The 24,769-nt window shown below is 34.2% G+C and overlaps 1 pseudogene; it reads left to right on the top strand.

Moving 5' to 3' along the window:
* The first annotated feature begins 15,535 nt into the window (after nucleotides 1-15,535).
* On the top strand, nucleotides 15,536-18,488 carry LOC116481535 (myb/SANT-like DNA-binding domain-containing protein 2; annotated as a pseudogene).
* The last annotated feature ends 6,281 nt before the right edge of the window (nucleotides 18,489-24,769 follow it).

Below are 24,769 nucleotides of genomic sequence, written 5' to 3'. Positions count from 1 at the left end.
CATCAATAATAACTTAATCATATATTTTTAAATAACAAATAATGTAATTGGATTATTTGTAATTCAAAGTATAAATGCTTGAGGGAATGGATACCCCATTCTCTCATTCTCTATGATGTGCTTATTTCACATAGCATACCTGTATCAAAACATCTCATATACCCCGCAAATATATATACCTAATATGTATCCATAAAAAATTAAAAAAGAAATAAATTTTGATATTAAACATATTTAATTAACCAGTAAAGATTATATACAGATTACTCAGTGTGATATTTTAATATATGCAATATTGAGTAATAATTATCAAAACAAATTGGGGCCTGCCTTTTAAAAAGAAAGATATTTTGAACCCGACTTCATAGGTTTGTTGTTCATAGTGCAGTTGGCATAACACTTTTGAAAATATATTAAACAAAGGATAAGTATATTAATATATTTGAGAATTCTCACTGTGGGAAATGGAGAATACATGTATGTAATGGCATAAGTTTAGATGGATATTAGAAGTAGCAGAATAAATCCATAATTTTTATTTTAGAGCTTTATTGAGATATAATGTATACATTCTTCACCCACTTAGGATGTGCAGTACAATGAAGTGTTCTCAGATTTGTGCATCCATCACCACAATCAAGTTTAGAACATTTTCATTAGCCCCAAAAGAAGCTCCATAACCAATAATGGTTATTCCTTATTTCTCTAACTCCTCCACCACCAGTTCTCCTCTCCCCAACCTTCCTGGCCTTATACAATCACTTGTCTACATTTTGTCTCTATATGTTTGCATATCTAAACATTTAAACAATTATTATATCTAACTTTAATTGTATATCCTTTGACCAAGATCCCCCCAACCCCTCTCCTGCTTAGCTCAGGCTCTGGTAACCACTACTGAACTCTACTTCTACGAGATCCACTTTTTAGATTCCACATATGTGAGATCATATGGTATTTCTGTGCTGGCTTATTTCTCTTAACATGAAATCATCCAGGCTCATTGGTGTTGTCACAAATGATAGGATTTTGTTCCTGTTTGTGACGGAATACTCTTCAATTATGTAAATATACCACATTTTCTTTAGTGATTCATCTGCTAATGGACACTTAGGTTGATTTCATGTCTTGGTTATTGTGAATAATGCTGCAATGAATGTAGAAATGTAGGTATCCCTTCTACATACTGATTTAATTTACCTTGGATTTATATCCAGTACTGAGGGAGTGAATTGCATGGTAGTTCTATTTTTAAATTTTCTGAGGAAACTCCGTGCTATTTTCCATAATAGCAGTAATTTATATTCCCACTAACAGTGACAATTTTGGCACATTATTTACAATATTTATCTTCTGCCTTTTTGATAATAGTAATCCTAGTAGAAATTAGGTAATATTACATTTTGGTTTTGATTTTCCATGTCCTAATGATTAGTGATGTTGAGCATATTTTAGTATACAGGTTGGCCATTTGTATGTTTTCATCTGAAACATGTCTATTCAAGTCTTTTAGCCATTTTTAAAAGGGTTATTTGTTTTCTTGCTATTGAGTTAAGTTCCTTATATATTTTGAATATTAACTCTTTATCAGATGTATATTTTGCAATTTTTTTTCCATTTTGTAGATGGCCTCTTCACTGCTGTACAGAAGCTTTTTCACTTTAAATAATATAATTTGTCTAATTTTTACTTTTGAGGTTTCAAATAGAAAATCCTTGACCAGCCCACACGAATGTCGTGGAGCTTTTCCCCAGTAGCTTTCACAGTTTGGGATCTTACATTTAAATATTTAATCCATTTTCAGTTGATTTTTGAATATGGTGAGACATAGAGAGTCTTGTTTATTCTTCTGCATGTGAATGTCCAGTTTTCACAGCACCATTTTTTGAGGAGGCTATCTTTTTCTCATTGGGTGTTCTTGGCACATTTATTGAAAATCAGTTGGCTATAAATGCACATATTTATTTCTGGGCTCTCTGTTTTGTTCCATTGGTCTATGTGTCTGCTTTTATGCTACTACCATAATGTTTTGGTTACTATATCTTTATAGATAATTTTAAAGTCAGGTACTGTTACGATTTCAGCTTTGGCTATTTGGGGTTCTTTTGAGATTTGATATGAATTTTAGGATTTTTTTTCTATTTATGTGAAGAATGCCATTGGTGTTTTCATAGGCATTGCATTAAATCTGTAGATCACTTTGGGTACATTTTAACATGATGTTATTGGGAAGTAAAAGAAAGGTGTCTTAGTGAGGTGTGTGATTATCTAGATAAAATTTATCAGAGAATTAGAAAGAGAGAGAAAAAGAAGAGGAATTTATCTGTAGAATTAGAAATTTTAGAGGATACAACACCAACAATTGCAAGAAACTGACGTGATAGTATTTAGAAACTGATTTAGAATTTGTTTCAGGGAAGTAAGTAAAGAGGTCATTATTTCGTTTCAAGATAATACCTAGCTATATTTTCTATGTATTGAGCTGTAGGGGTAAAGGCTAACGTTAAGTTTTTATCTACTGAAAAGGCAAATAATTTCTGGTAGAAGAGGTATCTCAAAATGTTATGGTTTGGGTCCTATGCAACACATCCTGTATATTAAAATTTCATATAATCATAAAATATTTATATGTGATGGTTCATGCTTCACTTTGCCTTCCAAATCTTGTGCAAAATTTCTCTTCTGGTCAGCTCTAACCCAGGTTGTATAGGAAAGGAGATTTTGTTGGGTATCTTTCTGATTAACATAAATTAATATTATCAGGGGAGTTCATGATGTAATTTCATATCACTCTCAAAAGTATGTATATATATTGTTTTTAATACTACTGTATCCTGCTTATTTAATTTGGGATTGAACTTATTGGAAGGTCTACAATATTCAATATTTATATAGAGAACTGTGCTCCTGTTGTTAATTTTAAGACATTTTAAAGAAGTATCCTGTGTACTTTTAAGTGATTTATGTTAATATTTTAGACATAATGGTCTTTATTCAACTACATACTGTGACTCAGAATAATTATATTGGTCAATGAAACTGGGTAGGTTGTAAATGAATGTTATGCTTCATGCATCAAACACAATAATCAACTAATTATAATATTTCAGAATACAACGTTATTCAACATTATAAGTCATCAGGTAGATGCAAATTAAACCATAATAAGATACTATTTCATAGCCAGTTTAATCCAAAAGACAAATAATTCCACACATGTTTTTGATGAGGATGTGGAGAAAACAGAATCTTCATACATTGCTGATTGTACTGTAAAATGGTGCAACCACTGTGAAAAATAGTTTGGCAGTTTCTCCAAATGTTAAAACTAAAACTACCAGGTGATCAGTAACACCATTTCTAAGATTCTATGTATGTATATATATATATGCATGCATGTATCTACCTATTTCTTTTTTTTTTTTTTTTTTTTTTGGAGATGGAGTCTTGCACTGTTGCCCAGGCTGGAGTGTAGAACCTACAGTGAACTCAAACAAATTTACAAGAAAAAAAACAAACAACCCCATCAAAAAGTGGGCAAAGGACATGAACAGACACTTCTCAAAAGAAGACGTTTATGCAGCCAAAAAGCACATGCAAAAATGCTCATCATCACTGGCCATTAGAGAAATGCAAATCTAAACCACAATGAGATACCATCTCATACCAGTTACAATGGCCATCATTAAAAAGTCAGGAAACAACAGGTGCTGGAGAGGACGTGGAGAAATAGGAACACTTTTACACTGTTGGTAGGACTGTAAACTAGTTCAACCATTGTGGAAGTCAGTGTGGCAATTCCTCAGGGATCTAGAACTAGAAATACCATTTGACCCAGCCATCCCATTACTGGGTATATACCCAAAGGACTATAAATCATGCTGCTATAAAGACACATGCACACGTATGTTTATTGCGGCACTATTCACAATAGCAAAGACTTGGAACCAACCCAAATGTCCAACAACGATAGACAGGATTAAGAAAATGTGGCACATATACACCATAGAATACTATGCAGCCATAAAAAATGATGAGTTTATGTCCTTTGTAGGGACATGGATGAAACTGGAAATCATCATTCTCAGTAAACTATCGCAAGGACAAAAAACCAAACACCGCATGTTCTCACTCATAGGTGGGAATTGAACAATGAGAACACATGGACACAGGAAGGGGAACATCACACTCCGGAGACTGTTGTGGGGTGGGGGGAGGGTGGAGGGACAGCATTAGGAGATACACCTAATGCTAAATGACGAGTTAATGGGTGCAGCACACCAACATGGCACATGGATACATATGTAACAAACCTGCACATTGTGCACATGGACCCTAAAACTTAAAGTACAATAATAAAATAAATAAATAAATACATAAAAAAGTAGATTTGTGGTTGCTTAAGTCTAGGCAGGAACCAGAATCAATTATAAATTGGCATGGTGGGAGAAAAAGATTCCAAAACCTATTTAGGATGATGGTGTAATCAGAGAAGACTTACTAAAAATGTTTGAATTATCTATATGAAATGGTTAATTGTATGATATCTAGAAGATACCTAAGTAAAAGTTAAAAAAGAATTAGAAAAATGCTTAGAATATCTTCATGTTTTATTTTATTTTCCTTTCTAATACCATCTGGTTCAAGATGGAAATATGAAAAGTTTAAAGAAAAATGAAATCCTGTTGACTCATCAAACTCACCCTTATACCTAACTAATTTGCTATACAATTAGTATATTGAAAAGAAGACACCACTGTCTACACATGTAAATGACCAAAAAAAAAAAATATACACAACTCTCTGATAATGCTACAATATTATCGACATTGAATATTGGTGAATTCGATTGCATATAAATTATATCTTTATAAAGATGGTAAAAAAAAAAAAACACCCACAATTAAAAGAACATGTGAGGAACTTCCAAAAAATCAACAATAAAATAAAACAGGTAACTCAAACAAAAACAGGCAAAAGATAAACAGTCAGGTTATAGATAGAAAAAACTGAAAAAGTGTCAAATATATGAAGATCTACTCAACTTTGCTAAAGAAAGAAATTTTTAAAACAATGATGAGATTAAGATGTTTCTAGATTAGACTGGGAAAATTAAATAAAATGAATTATGAGATTATACGAAGTTTTAACAAAAATAAAGGGAAAAAGTTCATTAAGGACAGAATTATCTAATATACTCATTCTATAAAGCTATTGTGAATAACTTAGATAAAATATGAATATGTATATTATAGTATATCATTAGTCATGGGCGTGGACATTGAAGTATTGTTTGTGTTTAGGAAGAATGGAAGCTGGTTTGGAGACTATTACTGGTAAAATGGAAAAGTAAGATATGGTGATTGCACTCCATAAGCTATGAAGAATTTAGATACATTAGCCCATAAACACAGCTAAACAGCTAGTTTCAAACACCAAAAGAAAATAAGGCATAACACAAAATCATTTATACAAATTAAATTACTTGAACACATTAAACTAAACTACTTATTTTATTTAAATAGTTAGTAACTCAATCATATATATTAAACAGCTTAGAATATTGACTATATGGTGTAGAATGGGAAATAGAGGAAATGGGCCTAGAAGGGAGTAGCTAAATAATGGCATGCATTTTCTATTGCTACAGGAAAAATGTAATGCAATTTAGCAGTTATGAACAATGCCCATTAATTATCTCATAATTCTGTAAGTCATACATTCAGGAGGTTTGCCTAGTTCCTTAAAGAAGTCTGGTGGCATCTGCTTAGAGTCTCAAAAGGTGAAAATCAAGGTGTTTACAGGGCTTCATTCGTTACTGGAATATCTTGAAGGAATATCTTTTATCAGGTTCTGTCAGGCTATTGGCAAAATTCAGTTCTTTGTGGTTTTTAGGACTGAAGTCACATACCTTTGTTGGCTGTTGGCCGGGAGCTGTTCTCAGCTTCTAAAAGCTGGCCAAAATACTTGACTTATTTTATTTCTCTATTTTCAAGGGCAGCAATGTGGATGGAGTGGTTACGCTTCCAGTCTCTCTGATCGTTCCTTATACCTCATCTCTCCTCCACTTTCCTCTTCCACCACATCTCTGTGAGTCCAGTGAAGAAATTTCTCTGAAATTTTTCAGGATGTAAGAATAACTTCTGTTGGCATTAGTTGTATCTTTAAATTATCATTTTTAGCATTTCATTGTATGTCTAAACCATACATTCTTAAATTTAATTACCACAGTTTTGCTTTTTTGTTGTTTTTGTGATTTGATACCAACCCTTGATTAGTAAAGAAAATGGTATAAACTTCTTCCTTCCAAGAAACAGTACTTTTTTTTAGTAAATAAAGACGGAATATGTGTAATAGGTGCCGGATAACTAAAACTTGTCACATAAGGCCAGTAAGACCGCAACAGTTGACCTTAAGACTCAGTATTCAATGACCCATTCATTACTGAACTATTAAAAAGCTACATAAAAATCAATGCTACCTACACCTTAAAAATACATTTTAATTCACCCATAGATTCCCACAACCTTTTAGACATAAAGAGAAAATTTTGTATTAACTGAGAAAAATAACCCACTACCTATTGAATTCAGGTACTGTTGCTTAAAGGATAGCTACAGAATTCTTATCTCAATATTTTCATGTAAAATAAGTGGAAATCAATAGTCCAAAGATCATTAAGAATGAGCCACTAATAAACAATATATTTATAGTTTAGATAATATTTCATTCATATGCAGGTTTTGAACACGGGGAATATTTAATTTGCACCAGGCTTTCCAGATACATAAATTTGTAAGAATTTTTTTCAGTGGGAGTTCTAAGATGACTTTTGAAATAATTATTAAAATGAAGACATCTATATTTTGCAAACTACGAGGATTTAGATACAGAATACATTCTTTCATAAGATCCATCTCCAGTGTGCATATGCCATGTGTCTTTGAAAGTACTTGAGAGAAAGGCATTCCCACATTCCGCATATTTGTAGGTTTATTCAGGAATTAGTTCTTTCATGTCCTCAACTAGAAATGGAAACACTTAGGGCATTACCACATTGTTTACATGCAGTTTTTTCATTCAGTATGAATGTTTTGTATTTTCAAAGGAAAGTGAAACAATTGCATGCTTTCCCATATTCCTTACATTCATTGGTTTCCTTCAAATGAGTTTTTCAATGTGTTCAGAGGGAACTGAAGCATATAAAGTTTTTATCACATTTCTCATACACATAGGGTTTTTCTCTTGTATAATTTCGTGTTTTCAAAAAACTCAACTGTTTTCCCACATTTGTTACATTTCTAGGGTTTCTATGAAGTATGAGTTCTTTCATGTTTACCTAAGAGCTGGAATAGCTGAAGGCGTTACCACATTTCTTAAAGTCATAAAATTTCTTTTCAGTATAAATTCTGTCATGTGTTTCAAGGTAACTGAAACAACTAAAGGCTTTGCAACATTTTTTTACATTTATAAAGTTTCTTTCCAGTATGAAATTTTTGTATGTGTTCAAATGGAACCTAAACGTCTGAAGGTTTTACTACATTTTTTACATCATAAGGTTTCTCTCTGGCATGAGTTCTCTCATGTATTTGAAGGTAATTGAAACAACTGAAGGTGTTACGCATTTTTGACATTTATAGGGTTTTCTCTCTAGAATGAGCCCTCTCATGTCTTCTAAGGGAACGGTATAGACTGAAGATTTTACCACAATTTTTATATTCATAGGGATTCTCTCCAGTATGAGCTGTTTCATATCTTCTGAGGGAGCTGTATAGACTGAAGGCTTTACCACATCTTTTTTACAGTCAGAGGATTTCTCTCCAGTATGTATTCTTTTTGACTTAGCATGGAGGAGGAATGACTGAAGACTTCACCGCATTTCTTACATTTATAGGATTTCTTTCCAGTATAATTTGTTTCATGTTTCTGTAGGGAACTAGAAAGAGTAAATTCCTTACCATATTAATTAACCACAGAAGATTTTTCACCAGTGTGAACCCGCTTACGTGCTTGAAAATAACTAAGACAACTGAATTCTCTCCCGCATTTCTTACGTTCCCAGTTTCTCTTTTTTTTTTTTTTTTGAGACGGAGTCTCGCTCTGTCCCCCAGGCTGGAGTGCAGTGGCGCAATCTCGGCTCACTGCAAGCTCCGCCTCCTGGGTTCCCGCCATTCTCCTGCCTCAGCCTCTCCGAGTAGCTGGGACTACAGGCGCCCGCCACCACGCCCGGCTAATTTTTTTGTATTTTTAGTAGAGACGGGGTTTCACCGTGGTCTCGATCTCCTGACCTCGTGATCCGCCCGCCTCGGCCTCCCAAAGTGCTGGGATTACAAGCGTGAGCCACCGCGCCCAGCTCAAAGTTTCTCTTAAGTATGAGTACTTTATGATTATGAAGCTGACTGGAATATCCACAGGCTTTATCCCATTTCCAACATTTACAAGGCTTTTCTCCACTGTGACTTCTTTCATGCTTTTGAAAAGAACTTCAAAATCTCAAGGCTTTACCACCTTTCTTCCATTCACAGGGTTTTTCTCCAATGTGAGTTACTTTATGCATTTGAAGTACATAGAGAAACTTAAGTGTTTTCTCACGTTTCTTATACTTATGAGGTCTATTTCTGCTGTCTGTTACCATGTGTCGTTGGATGTTTATGAGAGAGATAATGGTTTTTCCCACATCGTTTACATTTATATCACCTCACCCCATATTCTTCACGTTCTTATGGTTTGTGTCCAGAATGATATGAGATGTGCCTATTAAGAGATGAATGATATATAAAACTTGTCCAGGCCTTGTGCGGTGGCTCATGCCTGTAATCCCTATATTTTGGCAGAGGCAGGCGGATCACCTGAGGTCAGGAGTTCGAAGCCAGCCTGACCAACATGGAGAAACCCTGTCACTACTAAAAATACAAAATTAGCCAGGCATGGTGGTGCATGCCTGAAATCCCAGCTACTTGGTAGGCCAAGGCAGGAGAATCGCTTGAACCCGGGAGGCAGAGGCTGCAGTGAGCCGAGATCGTGCCACCCCCCCCCAGCCCGGGGGAAACAAACTACACCCCACCTCAAAAAAAAAAAAAAAAAAAATTGTCCACACACATGGCTTTCACATGAATTTAAGTCGGCAGAAATTTTCTTCTTGAGATTAAGATTTGGAATCTTGCTGAAGATTTCTGCACGATGACTAACTTCTTTATATTCACGGAGTCTTTAAACAGTATGACTTCAGAGATGTTTTTCCAGAATTATTGAAATGACCTTCGGTGTCCTGGACTTCCCATTTGTTTCCGTTTTCTGTCTCCTGGAATCTTCTGGCATCCTGCTTAGAGATCTCCTGGAACCTGCAGATCACAGGGCAACAGAGGCTGTGGCAGAGCAACCTAGGGTCTCCTGGAACAAAGGAGACAGAACAACAAAGCTGAGCTGGAACTGGGCAGCCAGGCCAGAGAAACAAATACCCTGCCGGATGGTGGAAGCCACCCTGCATTGTTCTTTCTTCATTGTTGTACCTCCTTCATGACAAGCCATTCACATTTATTAGCCAGGCGAAATGTGAATTTAATACATTTATTCAATGTGAATGGCTTGTCATGAAGGAGCTATAACAATGAAAACTCTCAAAAATGAAAAAACTCTCAAAAATGAAAAAAACTCTCTAGAATGTTTTTTTATTTTACATTTTCACAAACAGCCCTGGATACCACCCATCTCATTGCTCACCTAGGGTATGTGAAAATTGTATCTCTTCAATTTTTCTGGCAATTCTTCATTTACTAACTGCAATGCTATCTCTGTTCAAAATCCTTTTTTGAATTATTTCACATATGCTTTTTTATACTTTATGTGCTTTTTCATATTTAACATGGAAAGAGTCCTTAGATATTTAGCCTCCTAATATCTGAGATCTGATAGTAGTTATAAAACTTCTGTTAATTTATAAATCAAGTTCATAATATATGTAATGAGTTTTAGTTTTGCCTGGGGTTTTCAAATTTTTATAATTATACCTATTCCTGACAATATCGATACTTAGTAATTGTCTCAAAATACATGCACACTTTGTTAATGTTATTTTCCACTCTTTGGATGTATAAAAATGTTACTATTTTATTAGATATAAATTACTAATTCAGTGGTATTTAAAAATTGTTTGCTTCATAAACTAATTTAATATAAAATCCAGAAAGCTAAAATGCTTCACTGAAATAGCAGTCAGAGATACAGTATTATAATAAGCCATATGCCCTGGAATCTGTAAGACTCGCTAGCCTACCACTTACCCCACATACCCTTAGAACCAAATTATTCTAAGTATTAGTTACTTTATCTGAAATGATGTCAAGTTTCCCAATTGCTTACATGAATTCCATATCAATTAAAATTATGTATAGTGCACACTTGCAAAAAATAATAGTTTCTTCTTATTACCTGTGACTGAATAAAATACAATATAGATTATAATTGTCCTGACCCTTGAGTCACAGCTTTGTGTGTACAACAGTAATCAATAGTCCTTAAATTAAATTTTGTCTCTCCTATCATTTTTAGAAATTTGTTTATAAATCAGGTAAAAATACTCTCTAAAGAATATTTCCTACTTGATTTTTGAATAATATTGTAAAAAGTTGTATAACTTTTTACATTTATAAAACATTGTATATCATAACATTGAGAAATTGATGTACCATTTCTTACATGTACATTACAAAATTATAATTTTGATAAGTTGGTCCAAGGCATTTACAAAATGCATTTCTAGGTTATAGCATCCAATCTTTGATGTCACTTTAAAGAAGATACCAAGCTGTGACAAAAATAGAATTTTTGAAAATGCTTCATTAACCTGACCCTTTGAGGTCATTTATATTTCCAGTTTATAAAATAGGATTATCTTTTATATAGAAAGTCTGATCACACCTCCTGCAAGCTTAACATAATTAGAACCTGAAAGACAGTTGTTTTAAAATGCCAAATGTACCTTTAACTTGATCCAGGTTACTGGCCCATTATTTTCAGTCTGGCTGTTAGAGTTCCTACACAGTGTATTTTAATTCTATGTTGTGAAAAGGCTTTTTACACTGCATTAGTGAAATGGAGAATACATCAATACAAATCTTAAGAAAAGAACAAAACTATAAATTTGGTAACAAATACCTTACATTGTAAATTATGTCGGGAAACATGACACAATCCCATCACAAATAAATGCCAACTACCTGTGAAATATGGAGAAGTATATTACCTTCCTGAGAAAGTAATTGTAAAATTAATGGACAAATACCTATAAAGTATATAGTACAGTAAAAGTTCTTTAAAATTACTTAATAGTATCCATAACCAATAAGTTAAAGGTAGCCTTTTTTATACTTTTGGGGGAGTTGGTTTCCCTTTAAATATATTCAATTATCATTTCTTTTCAGATACTTATGAAACAGGTCAGGGTCACTAGTCTCGTCTAAGGTGTTACCTGAGCTCATCATCTCATGACCAAGAGAATATATGTAATATATAATACTTGCATTACAAGCCATAGTTGTCTTGAACTTACAAAAGCATTGTGTGGCTTCCATAGAACTCCAATCAGTAATGTTATGTTACTATGCATTTGAAGTCATTCTTTTTCACTTATAAAGTCCCTGAGTATATTCTTACATTGAGTGCACCTCAGAATAATTATGCTTTCTTCTTAGTATAAATGTAGTTACATTTTTCTCTGTATTTACTATCTTTATTTCTCCTCTGTATTATTTGGTTATGTTCAGGCATTTGGCTTCCAAGACACGAATAAAGACAAAGGACCTTTGGAATTATCTGACTTTGTTATAAGTCTTCTCATGTTAATATCAGCAGGATGAATCATGTATCATTCATTAATGATGACAACTTCATGCACATTGTGGTGGATTCTGGGCACGAATTACTTCCCAATTATCAATGAGAGGTGAGGTCTAATTCTCTTACCCATTATTCTATGCTGGTCTTAGTGCATCATATATAGTTGAAGTAAATTCCAGAAATTTCAAGGCTGGGTCACCTGAACACTTGAAGCTACGGTTTGCGCATCAAAAAAAAAAAAAAAAAAAAAAAACTTTTTGGAGCTGTGAGAAATCGTGTAAGTTCAACTACCTTGTTGGGAAAATCACATGGAGAATTCTTGAAATAACATGACATGGAGAAGAGCCTCGCAGACTCCAGTCAAACCCGTCAAAGTACCTCGTAGTTGGGTGACATGGTTTTAGACCCTACAGGCACTCTTTAGCTAAGGAATCTCCCAGGCAATTCCCAACTGAAGTCCTTGCCCATAAGAATACAAAATACAATAAAATGGTTTTTTTGTTTTGTGACAGTTGGTTATACAACAATAGATGACCGTTATACCCATTTTATACTTGCTGGCAGCTATCTCTTCACCAATATTACAATTCTTACGCTCTCTCAATTATTAGCATATTTTCTTCTTGATTGTCTTCAACACTGAAAATTAAAATTCTTGCCTTCATATTCTGATTTCTTAAAGCTCACATTCCTATTCCATAGCTACAACTATTTTGTCACAGAATTGGGAAAAACCCTCTGGAGAATAAAATAAACTCAAATACGTATGTATTCTTGGAATTATCCTAAATGTTCTGCTTTCTTTTTGCCTCAGGGAAGTTCATTTTTTTTATGATGAACATGACCAATAAGGGTGGCCTTTTTTATACTTTTGGGGGAGTTTGTTTCCCTTTAAATATATTCAATTATCTTTTTTTTTTTCAGATACTTATGAAACAGGTCAGGGTCACCACTCTCTTCTAAGGTGTTATCTGAGCTCATTGTCTCATGACCAGGAGAATTAAGGAGCATGAACACAAAGGGTGAGATTGGAGAGAAAGTTTAATAAGCGGAAGAGGAAAGCTCTCCACAGCAGAGAGGGAAGCCTGAGTGGGTTTCCATTTTTACAGCTGAATTCAAAAGCTTTTATAAGAAATCCCTCTTTTCTCTTTATTTGTTTGAGTAACTTATCTGAAAAGTCGTCTGCACAACTCCTTCTTATCTATGTAGTTGTGAGTATGTCTCTAGGCAAGCAGAAAGTGCTGCTTCTCTTTTTTGTATAACTGTGGGTTTGTTTTAGGTAAGCCCCCCTCCTCCTTGTGCAAGTTCCCATGAAGCCCACCATGTACGTGTCTGAAAAGGGAGGAAACTTTTTCCTTGGAGCCCACCAATTATGCAAAGAACAAAAGGCTTCTGTACTGGACCCTACCTGCTGATCTGTGCAGGTACAGCCTGAGTTCCCCAGTCTGCTCTATTTTTGCCTGTACCTGTCATTTTTCAAGCAGGCTGCTTCTCAGAGGACCAGACTTGACTGTTTACTTAACTGATTTTACATTTTCTTCTCCCTCACTTATTGGACATGATTGAAAACAAAACCCTGAGAATATTGTACTGTTACTTCAGAGCTCCAAAGTTCATTTTCATCTAAGATTAATACATATGTAAGGATTAGTATATATTCATATGTATATGTATTCATACTTAAACACCTAAGTGCAATACACACATACTCAAGTATACATAAGTTCCAAATTCTATAACTAAAATTTCATGAAGAATATAAGTGATGCCTCCAAGTTTAAAATTAATAGGTGATATTTTATGTATTAATTATCCAGGTAAACAGAAATGGAGATCATATATATACAGTCTAGGACTAGCACTAGGAAACATCATATATACAGTTGAGAATAAAATTGGACTGGAATCATAAATATATTCATTTGAGACCATAGATAGGAAGAAATATCATAAAAGTGTATAATCCATCAAGAATCACACTTAAATACACACACACACACACGTTCTAATGCTGGCAAGTGTCAGCAGCTATATTTTCCTACTGAGATATTTTCCTAAAGATGTTTTTGGAAAGTGTTTCACAAAGCACCAAAGGAAGGAAGAGATGAATAACACTGGAGACTTTGAACTATAACAGAAAGAACAGATTCTGAAGAACAGATGAAATTAACTAGAAACCTAGCTGTTACTCTTACTTAATACATAATATAGCACAATTTGTTACATTTCTATATATGTATTCTTTCTGATTTGGGAATTACAATATTTACACTAAGTTTATTAAGTAAAGGAATTAAATATTAGTTAAAGTGTCTACTTAATATATATTGATTAAATCTGAATTTATTAGTAATTTCTACCATGTGTCTGGCATAGGCAACAAAACACAGGAAAGGCATGGTTCCTGCCACCAAACAGTGTACAATTCATGGCTATGGGCCATATGAATTAATGTTAGTTTATTCCCAGTCTTAAGTCCACGTATTTTAATCAAATCAAATGAGTCATGCAGTTAAGTCCCATTTACCCTTTAAAAAACAAAAACAGTATTTCACCTATTTTTAAAAAGTTGTTGTGAGTCAGTACCTTCTCCATTTTTTACAGGGTAGATCCAGAATCTTTTCTTATGAGTCAAAATCATTTTTGAAAATCCAGTGTTCAAAAAGTGTATTTTGCATCTGTTCTCATTTAAGTTTCAAAGTAGGCTCTCATGACAAAGAATATCTCCTGATTTCTGAATTCTTCCCTGCCAAATTTGATTTAGCTCATGTGACTCAATTTTATGGCATCTCAGTGTGGAGTAGAAATCACTTTCAAAGTCAGATGTAACTCATTCTAACAAATCCTGTCATTCATCATCATTTTAAGTCTCTCTTGAGTAAACTGCAATTTGTACCAAGTTGTACAATATGGTTTGGGGATGTGTCACATTGTCTAGAGGAAACTAAAACCCAGACTGTCAAATTCTTTTCAATTAGGACTTTGTGTAGGATTTGAGTTGCAGTAAAACCCATAAAAGAGAATCTGCAGTTGACTTGAGATAGGAATGAGAATTACTACTTTAGGTAGTTTGCCAGGTAGACTGAATCTTTCATAGCTTCATCTAATTATATAAACTTTGCATGGAATTCTGATATTCTAAGTTTATTTAATACTATAAAGTTTTATCTACAGTAAAAATAGAAAAAACTGATAATAGAATTCATAGTTTGATCACTGACTTCAAAATGCCTCATATGGATTTTAAGTTATTTAATTTTTCTTGTACTATATTTGTGTTAATATAGAATTTTTATTTTTATTCATTCTTTTAAATTATAAACTACATATGCAAGACTACTGCTTCAAGTTTTTATGAATTAAGACTGCTTTTTTATTAAGATACAATAGTTCAGAGTAGAACATTATTCGGCAGTAACTCTCAGGAGAAGTTAATAAATAATGAGAAACATTTTCAAACAATGAATAGCTTTATAAGGATCAAAAACTAGAAATGTTAAGGACTCAAAGAAGAGGCGCTCTAAAAGATGAGCTAAAGTAGGTACCTTTTCCTTGGGGTCTTCCTGAGCCTGTGCTTATGCAAGGGACTGAGAAAGCACAATTTGTCTCAGTAGAGGGCTTTTAATTGAGGAAGGAGATAGGACCTTCAAAGAGGCAATTCAGTCAAAATGAGGCCAGCAAGGCCGAGCTCTAATCCAGTATGATTGATGCCCTTATAAGAAGAGAGAGAAAGACAACCGGACCATGTGTAGAGGTACCAAGCAGGCAGCCATGTGTAAGCCAAGGAGATAGGCCAGGAACAGCTTCATCCCTTATAAGGCTCTCAGAGGAAACCAACTGTGCTGGCACTTTGACCTTGGGCTTCTTGTCAGCAGAAGTGTGAGAAAATAAGTTTCTGGAGTTTAAGTCCCATATATATATATATATATATATACACACAACATACACACACACACATATATATACACACAATGTATAAAATACAGTAAGGTAAGGCTAAAGATGTTAGAGTCAATTCATAACAAAAGTGCATTTACTAATAAATTTAAATATCAATACTCTAAGACTTATCTCAAAACCTAGAGCAAGTCCAGCAAATCATATGTAATAAGAGTAAGAAATAAGAAACTACAAAAAAGAGAGCAGAACAAATAAGATAGGATTATGTATAGTGAAAAGTTTGACTCAATCGAAAAATTGATAATCCCTTATCAAGATTAATTTTTAAAAGTAAACAGAAAAAAAAATCACCAGGGTCAGGAATTAGAAAGGAACATCTCAGCGGATCTACTAACCTAAATAATACAATAATGACTATTATAAACAATTTTATGCCAAAAACTGTGACAACGTAGATATATTAAATTCTTAAAAACATGAATTGAAACTTATTGAACTTGGAAAAGAATAATAATGCAACAGCTGCAAAAAAACGAATACAAAACAAACATAAAGCAGATTACAGTACATCTTAGAAAATTTAGAAAAAATCTTAGAAAATTTAAATCCTAGTTACAATTAATTTTTTCACACATGGAAAACAAGTAACACCAAGAATACATGAACATTTTAAGAGAAAAAAAAAAAAGAGGACACCACTCAACTGTTTTTATGAGACCAGCATTAACTTCATATAAAATTTAACCAGGCAAGGCTGTCTCCTTCTCCTCCTGGTGGCAGCAATGGTGGGGCTGCCACCTGCAGGAGCATGTCGTGGACCCAGTGGAGACGAAGGCGCTCAGCGTAGTGTGGGGCAATGAGCGGCTGGTGGAGGCACCATATCAGCAGCTGGAGGTACCCAGTATGGTGGCTGGCAGCAAGGACTCCTGGGCCAGCCATGTAGGAGCATGTGTCCAGGGCCCTGGCCAAGCTGGGCTACGAGTGGATCTGTCCCAGTGCTGGGAGGCATCAAGCTGGTTCGATGCCCAGAACTGAATGCTGTGCTCCAGCTGTGGCCTCACCTGTGCTGAAGAGAGAGAAAGAGCCACCTTCATAGCTTACATGTAATTATTCTGCTTATACAACCCAGTATCAGATTTACTTACTTTGACCATTTGCAGGTGTTACAGTCAGGTGAAAGAACATGGTGTTGGGAAAAGAAAGAGCAGTTACACAGAACAGTTGGAACAGGTGTTTGCTCAGGGAGGATGGGATGCTCAGCCCTGCCAGCCTGTACTTATTAACAGTAGTAGCTTGTACCAGGAGCTGGAGCCAGATGGCAGCACCGTGGAGGACTATTCACAGGAGTACTGGGAACCCACAGTCAGGATCTCCATGGCTATCTGACAGATCAGTAACTGAATGAAATACGTATCACAAAGAGAAAATTAAAAATTAAACGGCTGGGCATGGTGGCTCATGCCTGTAATCCCAGCACTCTGGGAGATGGAAAAGGGCAGATCACCAGAGGTCAGGAGTTCAAGAGCAGCCTGGCCAACATGGTGAAACCCCATCTCTACTAAAAAAAAAAAAAATTAGCAGGGCGTAGTGGTGGGTGCCTGTAATCCCAGCTACTTGGGAGGCTGAGGCAGGAGAATCGCTTGAACCTGGGAGGTGGAGATTGCAGTGAGCCGAGATTGGGCCATTGCATTCTTGCCTGGGTGACAAGAGCGAGACTCCATCTCAAAAAAAAATAAATAAATAAAAAGTAAAAATAAATTCAAGAGTCTTCTGAAGAAGCACAGAAGAGAGACATCAGGCAGAATACTGTACAGATTTTGGAATCGGTACAGTTGAAATGGGAACTTTTTCAGAGTTGGACAGACTTTTCAAGGCTCCTTCTTTCTAATAAACTGGCCGTTTTTTGGAATTGGTTATAACACCCGTTGGAAAGGGGATCTTCCTTACCATTATGCTGAGATCACCTCCCAGGTGCCCCTTGGCAAGCGACTTCAGGAGTACTTCAACCCTGAGAAGTCTGAGGGATGGATCATTATGCCACAAGTGCAGAATGAACTGGAAAAAATGTTTACTACACATTTTTAGAGATCACTATTAGTGAAGCTAGGTGCTTGGAGCTACACATGGAAATTGACTGCTGACCCATTGCCCACTCCAACTCACCCGGTAGGAATGTTGTTCAATATTTACTGCCTGGAATTATTCCTAAAAGCCCGGGCCTTTATGCCATTGGCTATGAACAATGTACTGAGCGGCTCCTCTCACCACACATGGAGCAACATTCCCTGGACCCAGGAAAAGAGCACGGGGTTGACCAGGAAATCCTTTCAGCACAAGCCTCATCACAGGTGGAAATAAAACCCACCAGAATTATCTTTTGCTACCTCAGGACTGCTGAGGTCAGGACTCTGCAGCAGTGCTTATTTTTACATTTCCAAGTGAATACCAAAATCTTCAGCAAATATTGGGTTGGTATTAACGGATTTTTCTCTCAGAGCTGTATTGGGGACCCCAGAGTTTCCCCCAAATCCATCTACATCAAATTTGCGGAAGTAGAGAGAGATTTTCTTTCCACTGGCTCTTTAGTTGAGTGCCCTGAAAAAGCCACTGGATGCCTCTTACAATTTAACAACCGAAGGTCATCCTTCATAAGGATTTGGGCTCTTAGCTCCTTCTCTACTCACTTTCCATTACCCAGACCACTCCTCATCCAGATGCTGCCATCAGACTTTTCATGGAAACTCTTTCCTTGATTGGGCCAGTATGACTTCTAAGGAATCATAGCAGACTTTGGCCAGAAAACACAGACCTCACCTGAAAATGCTTATTTTGAGCAAGCAAGATATATAGCAAACTTGCATGGTGGGCCAGCTATTTCTTTTTTAAAAACAGAAAAACAATTTTTAAAGGGATTTCAGAGCCCTAATATAAACAAATGAGGGTACATTCCATATTGAACAAAACTTATGCTTTGAGTTTCATATGAAATTGAAAAATTGTATTTTTTCACAATGTTTCAGTTTACACATCTCTGTCTCTATAAAAGTAATATTTACAACTGAATAAATAAGCAATAGAAAAAAAAAACAGACAAGGACATTCCAAGAAGAGAGAATCACAAACCTATCTGCCTCTCATGACAGTAGATAGGAAATCTTAGGTATTTGAAAATTAAACTTCATAATAAATAAGAAAATTCACAACCAAAATAAAGATGACGTCATAAAAGTTGAATTAGATTATATATTGTACCAGATGACAATTTTCCTCAATTGTTTTTACAGGTTTAATAAAATCTCAATCAAAATATATTGAGTATAGAATTTTTCAAGCTAATCTCAAAATACATATAGAAACATGAAAGGCTAATAATAGAAAAATGGTGAAAATTTTTTTAAAAAGAGGGCAACACAATCAGATATAATAATTATTATAAACCTATAATAAAGTAGACATTCCATTAATGGTAGATTTTAGACAATCCAAATAATGGAACGAAAAATAGGTCCACTAATATTAGCTCTGCTAGATTAAAATCACCTGAATTTATGTATGTATGTATGTATGTATGTATTTTTAACTTTGAAGTTCAGAGGTATATGTGCAGGTTTGTTACATAGGTAAACTTACGTCATGGGGGTTTCTTGTACAGATTATTTCATCACCCAGGCATTAAGCCTCCTACTCATTAGTTATTTTTCCTGATGTTCTCCCTCCCACACCCCCTTGTGACAGGCTCCAGTGTGTGCTGTACCCCTCTATGAGTCCATCTGTTCTCAGTATTTAGTTCCCAATTATAAGTGAGAACATGCGGTATTTGGTTTTCTGTTCCCAGGTTAGTCTGCTAAGGATAAAGGCCTCCATCTCCACCCATCTCCCTGCAAAAGACCTGATCTCTTTCATTTTTATGGTTGCATAGTATTCCATGGTGTATATGTACCATATTTTCTTTATCCAGTCTACCATCAATAGGCAGGTAGGTTGATTCCATGTCATTGCTATTGAGTCACTTGAATTTATAAAAGGATGACACCACAAAGAAAATGTCTCCTTTGTAAATAAGTGGTGATGCCTCACTGGATATCTACATATTAAGGAGAAATTATTGAATTTTACCTTACACTAAGTACAAAATAAATTTGAATAAACGGTAGACTTAATTGTGAAATGTAAATGATAAATTCATAGTAGAATTTATTTAGTAGATAAAATCTTCATGATGTTATGGTAGATTTATTTTTAATAAAACGTAGAATAACAATGTGTAAATAAAAATTTAAAATATCTGTTTATCATCAGAGGACAAAATATGAGAATAAAATATCAAAGCATAGATTACACATAAGTATATACATGAATAAATACGTATGTATATATAACATATATACACATACATATATACATATGTGTATATATGTATATATGTGTAATGTGTGTATATATGTGTGTATATCTTTATGTGTATATATGTGTATTGATATATGTGTGTACGGCTATATGTGTGTATTTCATCATCCTAAAAAAGTTGACTCTGATTTTTATTTTTCAATTTTACTTATTTTCGTGGAAGGACTGACCTCTAGGTGTTCTTATTCTGCCATTTTTTGTGATGTTACTTCCTTATGTTACTTCCAGTTATACAAACATATCTATATGTGTATAAACACATATAGATATACAGACACACATATACACATATACACATCTATACATGTATATTTGTTTTGAGACAGGGTCTCGCTCTATTGCCCAGGCTGGTCTGGAACTCCTGGGTGTTAATACATGATGTTATTCTGTGGTACTCGTTTGGCCCGTGTTCCTTGGAGTCTGAGAAGGTTTGGACTTTCAAAAGCAAACTGCCACGAAGACTGCTTTAACCAAAATTTTGATTCACAGCCTTCACTGGATTACACATTGGGACACAGTTTAGCCATGCGAATATGTTAATAGACAATTCCGTGTGAAATTTCTGAGATTAAAGCTATTAGAGCTTTGTTTATGTATGTGAATACATTACATATTTAGATGTGTTTATGTATATATACAATTATTATATTACTTTGTCTACCAAATTAGCCTAGAAATAAACAAGTACTTAATAAATTAAATAAAGTCCAAACAATTTTCAAGTTCATGTGACATAAATCTTTCATTAAAAAGCTGGCTTTAAAATTATTAATCAGATAAAAACTAAAATGTATTAAAAATTTTCAGCATATATTTTTGTCTGAGTTTCATGTTGGGCCTTGCTAAATATTTTAAGGTGTCAGGGTTTGGCACAAAAGGTTAGAAAACTATAAACCATACAAAAATCAAAAAGGGCTTTGTATGAGTTTTTTGACAAATAAGACATTAATATTATTAGTTTAATATAAACAGCTGAGTCTTCTGAGTTATTGGGAAAAATACCAATATATTTCACCTTAACGTTCTTACTTAGGTAAACACCTGATATTCACAGGCTATTAAAAAATGGTTCCTGGCCAACATGGTGAAACCACCTCTCTACTAAAAATGCAGAAAATTAGCTGGGCATGTTGGCAGGCACCTGTTGTCCCAACTACTCGGGAGGCTGAAGCAAGAGAATCACTTGAACCCGGGAGGCAGAGGTTACAGTGAGCTGAGATTGTGCCACTGCACTCCAGCCTGGAGACAGAGTGAGACTCTGCCTCAAAAAAAACAAAACAAAAATGGTTAACAAGGAAATAACTTAAAATCATAATTGTCTAAGATCTCAGTTGTAGAAGTAATTGAAATAAACTCTTAATTTTAACAAAATTAAGTACATATAAATGAAGTAAATGCTTGTAAGTAAACTTTTAATGTAATCTAAAATCTTAAAATTATTTTTGATGCTCCTTGAATGTCTGTGTCATTTCTAATTAAGAAAGGATTTTAGAGAAAATATGTTTTTAAAAACTGTAAAATGTTGTCATCTATAAAATAGTAATATCTGATAGATACTTTAGGATTTCTTGCATCCTAATTTTCACTCAAATTTAAGGTTACTAATAACAAAAATTATAATTAATACAAAATTCTGTATATAAAGCATGTCAAAGAAGATGTGTTCTTATTAAAATTCAGAAATTTTCTAGAGGTTAATTCAAATTTTGGACTATGGTATGTTTTTTGTCCTAAAATAAAATGACTAGTTATTTTTTTAACAAGACAAAATAGGAAGGCCAAGTATGCCATAGATCATCTGTGTAAGTAATATGTAGTCTTTCCCTGTTTCTCTATGTGTCTGTCTTTATATCCATACAGAGAAAATAAGAAATTATAAAAGGTGAAATAATAAAATATTGTTTAAAACTTGATAAAAATTGAATAAATTTGGATAATTAACAGTGTTCATAGTTAAATCTCTTAGTCTTAATAAAGATAAAATATAAAATATTACAAAAATACATTGACTTTTGGAAATTTTGTTTTAATATAGTTAAGCATGAAGTCAGATTTAGCATGGAGCTAAATTTCACATAAATGCTTATATTGCTAGGTTTCATACTATATTTGCTACTCTGCATAAATAGTAAATTGTGTTAAAAAACTGGTTGTGTGCTTAAAGAACATTTCTTAACTGCACAAAATATATAGCGGTGTTGGTGGACTTAAAGACATTAATATACATAACACACATATATATTTGCTTTTAATTTTCATTTATTTACCGTTTGTTTTACTTTGGGTTTTACATATATACGTGTGTGTGTGTGTGTGTGTATAACTCATTGGTTTTACATATGTGTGTATGTGTGTGTACATATATATATATGTAAAGCCATTGATTTATTTAGATTCTAATGGAAGGCTTGTATTTGGTTCTATAAATAGTCATTTTATTTCCTAAGCGTTTTCAACAATTCATCATTAGCTCTATCTATTTAAAATTCCTAAGTTACCTTTGTCAAGACTTCAAAAAATGATAGACCACACCAGTCATTTGAAATTGGATTGGTTTTGCTTACCTCTAATAATCTAAAGAGCTAGAAGAACTTTAAAGTTCCTGGGAGGAAAGAAAGATTTCTTTTTATAAATTCTGAACAGAAATAATACATTACTTTATTATTTTAAAATGTAGGTTGGACACAGTGACTCATGCCTGTAATCTTAGCAGTTTGGGAGGCCGAGGTGGGTGGACCACTTGAGCTCAGGAGTTCCAGACGAGCCTGGGTAACATGGTGAATCCCGTCTCTACAAAATATACAACAATTAGCTGGGTGTGATGGTGCACTCCTTTATTCCCAGCTACTTGGGTTCTGAGGCAGGAGGATCACTTGACCCCAGGAGGCAGAGGTTGCAGTGAGCTGAGATCACATTGCTGCATTCCAGACTGGGCAACAGAGTGAGACCCTGTATCAAAAATAAATAAAATTAAATTAAAATTAAAAAGTAAGTAAAAATAAAAGTATTTAAATGATGTTTATTTTCTAAGTAATTCAATTCAATCAATACTTTGAGTTGGTTTCAGATCTTTTCCTTTAGGTGATGAAACAAACTTATAATATGGGTACAAAATTTTAAAGTTCAGAAAAAATTGGCCTTGTTCTTAAAAATTATATTCACTTGGATTTCTCTGAAATTACTTCAGATGTGTTTACCATTATTAAAATTAAGTGACATTCACTTGGATTAAGTAATAATAAAATAAAGTATGAGGCTTTCTAGTAATTTTTAATTCCAAGCCTTTATCACTGTTGGGACTTCATGTGTGTATTTAGAAACAAAATATGTACAAATATTGCACTGCTTTAAAGATTGTAGTGGTAAAAGATACCTGATCAGTTGTCAGTACTTTGTCTAAAAATCAATCTTAAAAATGTGTAATTTTACTCATTTAAATAGGAAATGAATAATTACTGTGTGCTTGTGCTTACCTTGTCTCTGTTTTGTTACATAATATTTAAATAAAAGGGGATTATGTATCCTCATACTCGATTTCGAGAACTGATATTGGCCTTTACCATTGTTTTTTAAATGATAGGGGGAAAAATTAATTGTCTTACTTTCCTATGTTTGGCATAAGACCTATCACATTTCTGACGCTTTTGGTCACAGTTATGTCTCTAGAATGCCAGCAATTAGATATATGCAAGGAGTAACCTCACCACTTTAATATAATGGTTTAAAGTGCTATGGGCAATAACTACTAGACACCAATCGCAGTGTTTTAATTTGTGGCATAGTAGAGAGAATGATAGGACTTTCTGCAGTATAAATGTGCTGGTAACTAATCTTTGTGCTAATAAATTACAGGGTTTTACTCCTGGATCTGAAAAAGTCATCAAATCTTGCTAATTCTTAGACACTGACATCAGTCAAAGCCTCATCTGCAGACCTAGGAGAAGGTGATAATAAAAATGCACTGCTTTTGTGAGACACGGGACCAGAAATTAAAACTGTTCAATTGCTCTAGGCCCAAGCACTATTTCAGAAGAGGTGGGTATGTGAGATTTTAAGGTCTGATTTTGAGGGATAAAATTAATTCATAGTTTTTCTGTAAGTCAAACATTGATATCAAAAGCACACTAATGCAAGGCCAGCATCTGGGCCCCTCTGTCAGAAAAAATAGAGTTTTCTTGGAGCATTAATATGCTCCTTAATAAAAAATTATAAATGCTTTTCAAAAATTTTGCCTTATGGTCAAACTGATTAAAATTAAATAAATTTGTTTATAAAGTTGTAATAAAATTAACTTTAACATTAATAATACAACTGACAAAGTAAAATTTTGTTTTCCTTTGAAACCAAAGTTTTTATATAATACTAATAAAAGTAATTTTGAAAATTTTATTTACCTTTTAAATAAACTGCAAAATAAAAGAAAATGGAAAGAGAATTAGTTGGCATTATGCTTTCTTTTTTTGTGGGGGGGGTGGAGTCTCACCCTGTCACCCAGGCTGGAGTGCAACGCCATGATCTCGGCTCACTGCAACCTCCGCCTCCCGGGTTCAAGTGATTCTCCTGCTTTGCCTCCCGAATAGCTGGGATTATAGGCTCCCGCCACCAAGCCCAGCTAATTTTTGTATTT

The sequence above is a fragment of the Hylobates moloch genome, unplaced genomic scaffold, assembly GCF_009828535.3.
Source record: "Hylobates moloch isolate HMO894 unplaced genomic scaffold, HMol_V3 SCAFFOLD_14, whole genome shotgun sequence".
Classification (NCBI taxonomy): domain Eukaryota; kingdom Metazoa; phylum Chordata; class Mammalia; order Primates; family Hylobatidae; genus Hylobates; species Hylobates moloch.
Note: the sequence above shows the minus strand (reverse complement) of the source record. Positions and strands in the feature narration are given on the sequence as shown.